The 5127-nt window shown below is 32.7% G+C and overlaps 1 long non-coding RNA gene across 1 annotated transcript; it reads left to right on the forward strand.

Annotated features, from left to right (window-relative positions):
• Positions 1–520: 520 nt before the first annotated feature.
• On the forward strand, positions 521–2746 carry LOC111088359. Its single transcript, XR_002612897.1, has 3 exons — positions 521–1100; positions 2271–2273; positions 2735–2746. It is a non-coding gene; the product is annotated as an uncharacterized LOC111088359 (long non-coding RNA).
• The last annotated feature ends 2381 nt before the right edge of the window (positions 2747–5127 follow it).

Genomic DNA, 5127 nt, shown 5'->3' on the forward strand with positions numbered 1-5127 from the left:
ATATCATGCAGCACCTGAATGTTTGCGACAATTTGTCCAAAAAATGTAATTTATTATCTAGAATTGGAATGTCAAAATTATTTTGAGAAAATTTGTGGAAAAGAAAAAACCGCGGATAATCGAGGCACTAGTGTAGCTCCCATTTCCTGGTACAAACAGTTGTGAAGTTAAGCACACCTGGCTCCTGAGTTTTTGGGCTGGATCCTAGACCTAAAAATATTTGTCGAGACCTGATATAACTAATGTGCTATTTTTTTTATCTTTTTTAATATGCACGATGAATTTCATTCATGTTTTCAAATGGTCTCAACTTTTTTGTTTTTATTGTGATATGCTAAGGTTGTTCTTTAATAGGTGAATGGAGATCTTGTCATGTTGTTAACCATTTTAATGTTTTTTAGTCTTTGTAGGTTCCATATAAGTTATCTAAAAATAAAATAAAGCAACAAAACAGTTCTAATGATAAATTATTTAATTTTAAAAACATTACAGGAACCATAATGGAACCTTAAATAAAAGCAAAAAGGACAAAAAACATACTTTTAAATATTATTTTTATTTTCCCCTGAGCATAGCCTAGTGGTTAGCATATCAGTCTTAGGAACTGAGACATCGTTCTACCATTTCACATTTTCAGTTGGGTGCATTATAAGAGTAACAGTCAATCCTACTATTTGGTCAAGAGTAATCACTTAAAGTGACTGGTGCTGCCGAATAGTTCCTTTCTTTCTGGTATGCTGTTCAAAATTAGTGATGGCTATGTTTGAATCTCGCGGGTCTCTGACCTGGCTTTTTAGTACATTGTGTGTATAATGTGTCATCCAGGTATACAAACAATCCCTTTTTTTGCATGAGAACATATGTATCTGCTTAAAAACTTTGTATTAATTTTTAACAAATTTTAGATTTTAAATCTAATCAAAAACACCATAGGTGTGAGAAAAAGGTGCGGTCAAAAAAAAAAAAAAAGAATGAGCGAGCGACTTAAAAGAACGAAATCAAAATTGGCGGCCAAACTAGTAGCTACACTTGTAGCAAATACTCATTCATTAGTTAGCCAGGCCACACTTTTTGTTCAACTTGTGGCATGATGGTGGGTAGTATAGTAACTTGTTGTAGTTCAAGAGAAAAGGCCGTTTAATTCGTATTTTCGTAGGAAACTAAGACCTATTATGGGTAAAAAGGTTATAGAATAAAAAAAAAGCAAGTTTTGCAGTGCATAATATGACACCTTTGAGTTGTGACCCATTTTTGACTAGTTGGACTTTATTGCCTAAACTATTTTGACATTATCACAGAAATTTAATGTGTAAAGGACACTTGATCAGTATTTTATGAGAAAAATGGTGTAGAATTCACAATGGTTTTTTTTTATTCTAAGTCAGCAATGGGTCATTATAAGTAATGGCTCATTTGTAACCAGAAAACAGAAGCTAAATTTTTTGAAGGTTCAATGAATGTAAACTTGTACAAGTTATTTATCTAATTTGTTAGTAAGAAATAATATCTTGGTCCATTTTAGAAGTCTTCAAATCGCCAGTTTTGAGTCATGGTCCATTTTATACTATCATGTATAGTGCTTAAAATACATTCAATTGCCAAACAGCAGTACACTCAAAACTATTCCAGGTGTCAAATAGTCATAATGTAGCTTAAGTAAGAAATTTGTGTCTTTTGTTTTAGCTCTGTTGTATTTGTTTGCTTTGACATGTGCAGGTTTATATTTCAAACTTATGATATTTCTTGTAAGAAAAACGTCAACAAGGATGCACTAAAAACTATAGCTAATCTTTATTCACCTGGTTTTAGATTAGTCATTAATATTCATTACTAGACATGGATACCCCATCATCTTCATTGCCGTCACTGGAGTCATGGGATATTTCTTCATCGAGTTCATATCTAAATTGCATTTTTAATTGATCGCAATCAAACCATTTTATTGCATAATGCCCATCTGCTATCCTTGTTTAGTTGGATCTGTGATTGCCAATTGCTTGTGAAAAATTTTCCATATCTATGCCACATACTTTGCACAAAGAAGTTTCTGGTGCAGTTAGCTTTGTAAGGTGGCAGCATTCCAAGATCCACTCTTTATTTTCTCAAAAGGTACATTTAAATTTTTGGGCCTATACAAAAATGCGCAATCTAGCATCATTAACAGAAGCCCGTTTGAATTGTCCATACATGGTACACACAAATGTTTCTAGAGTCTCCGATGAATTATGGGCCAGGTTTACATTTTCTCCTAGGTCCTGAAGAGATTTGAGAAAGTTTTTATGCTTCACAGCAATGTTCAGTGGTCGTAATTTGTCCTTCCTCAGAAAACTCCAACAGTAGTCACATCCAGTGAGGATGTGATAGCCCGGAAGTGCTTTGCATAGCTCCTTGCCTATGGTTTCGGCCAATGTTGATATATCAATATAGCGTCGAGTATTATTGTAAAAATGACCAGGTAACTGGGAAATGCTGCTTTGCGTGGTTCAAAAGAATCACCAGCTCATCTTTGTCATTCAATCGAATTATAACAGATTTGTTGTAATTTTCCACCAATTTCTGAACGTGAAAAACCTGGTGTCAACTTCTGTGTAGTTTGACTGATAATTTTTGCAGCATCTCGAAAAATGGCAGTGTCTTGCACAGTGTACAAGTAGGCCCCATGTCTGTGTGCAACAATCGGCCTTTTCTCCTTGAGTATGGAAGTATATTTTGACCTTAGCCACTCATCGATGAGAAAAATAAGCAGTGCTATTTTAAACTTAGAGGATCTCAAACTGCTTGTAAAATATTTTGGCCTTGTCTGTTCAGCTCCAGTAATGTTGTTCACAGCTGCTGAGTTTGCTCCCTTCACCTGATGCTGGCAATCCTTTACAATGCTCTTCTATGTGTCACACACGAAATGAACTTCTCGACAGGAAGCTTTGAATACAATTGACAGGATCGTCTTGCAACATCTCCAATTTCTGATGGTAAGTTGGTCAAAGACTGTAATATAAACATGGCATCGGAAATTGTAGCATCAACTTCATCAAAAAGAGGATCTGTGCTGTGGTTTTTTCTCCAAATGTTCTGTCAAGACTGTATTATTTGTAGAGTTCTTAATGCCATAGAAAGTGGTACTGCTGTCAGTGGATGTTACACTACAGTACTTATATCAAGTTTCTTGGTGTATGACAAATACAACATATATCCTAAGAGATCCCTTGTGTTTCTTAAGACAAGTTTTTAATTGCAACCTTTGTTCTCGTTGGATATGTCTGAAAAAACAAACAAAAAACAATTTGTACTTAGATTGCAAATGCTCTTGTTACAATCATATAAAAATAATGCTTTGTTCTCTATAATATAGGCTATTTACTGATGATCTCATCAAAGGCTTAATCTTCATTGTGTTCTGAGATTCTAGTTCCTTCTGTACTCTCATGGAAAACTTCAGAATTATGATCAGGCTCCATGACTATAAAACAACATATTTCAACAAACAACACTCTACCAAATTCACGAAATAATTGTCACAAAAAACATAATGATTTTCAGAGTGGCAAGTTATACAGTTATTCAAGTCAGTGGAAAATAACACCCAAAGTTGTTATATTATGCATATGTGATGTGATAGAAATACGAATTTTTGGACCAAAAATGGGCCATTACTCTTAATAATTGACCCACTACAAGAGTATTTACAGTTGTAACACCATTTTTCTCATAAAATACAGATTAGTTTTGCTTTCATTTCTTTTGCAAATATATTTCTGTGATAATACCAACACAGTAGGATACAAAGCGCAACGAACGAAAACGCCAATTTTCGGGTCAAAAATGGGCCATAACTCAAAAGTGTTTTTGCACTGCAAGATTCACTTTTCTTTTATTCCACGACTTTTTTTTAATCTTAATTTCCTACGAAAGTATGAATTAAATGACCTTATTTTCTGTACTATTGTATTTATATCCTCACATGATTTTAATATGATTACCAGTTAACGAAGAAACAATTAAGTGACTCGTGATGAAAGAGTCTGAAAATATTATGTTGTTAACATACAGACATGGTTTGAAATTAGTATGATATTAACATCAAACATACTTGGAAAGTATAGCGATATATATATATATATATATATATAAACGACCTATCATACATTAGTCAGTGTTAACATGTGATGACATTTTAATAATAGAACAAGTATGATGATATTTAATATAACGGGTTATTAAAATACAGACTGTTGAAAGAGTGACGATATCTTGACATTAAAAGTACAGACAATATTGAACATGTTATGACATAGTCATATTAAAGATACAAAATTTGTATGTTAAAGACAGGTTTCATGAAATAAAGTGTTGAAAAATGAACGACATTTTAACAACATTAGATAATTTATACGTTGACAGGTGAAAGAGAAATGAATGATAGTGAAAGTGTGATGATATCCCAGCATGTAAATAACCGGAAACGTTGACAGTCTATTATCTTAATCTATTTGAGAATCTCATGAAAAAGGTAAATATAGCAGGTATCACGTAAACAGGCTAGATTCATTTTTGGAATGTAACTTCGTTTATATGGTGTCTTGTGAACAGAAAACAAATCTCAGATAAAAAGAAAAAAAGGCATGACAGGAATATGCAGTCTTATGTGAAAATTGTGTAAACGTATTTGTTTAATTAAAGGTTAGATGCATGACAACAGAGGAAATTCTGTTTGAAATTTGTCACCAAATTATTTCATTTATGTGTAATAAGAATAATGAAAGCTTAAACATTCCACGTTGTGCTTTTAAATGAGAGCGATTTATTCACAATATTAGCCTACTAGCATAAATATTGTTACATTTATTTTGTGTATTTTTTACATTTACTAATATGGAAATGTGTATAAAAGAAGGAATGTAAATCTATTTATAGAAATGTGCCTTTTCGTGAATGCAATTTTTCTCTTCCAATAAACATAGATTTATACCATATGGTGAGTGGTTGATTTTATCATCAAATCATTTATATTATTTCAATACATTCTAGGTTCGTTCATCCCCATACACACTGTACACCAATCTGGTTGCCTTCCTAGTTTTGTAATCAGAGTTTAACTTTTTTGTTCATTTTATTTTTTCCTGATAAGAT

This window comes from Limulus polyphemus, unplaced genomic scaffold (assembly GCF_000517525.1).
Source record: "Limulus polyphemus unplaced genomic scaffold, Limulus_polyphemus-2.1.2 Scaffold3610, whole genome shotgun sequence".
NCBI lineage: Eukaryota > Metazoa > Arthropoda > Merostomata > Xiphosura > Limulidae > Limulus > Limulus polyphemus.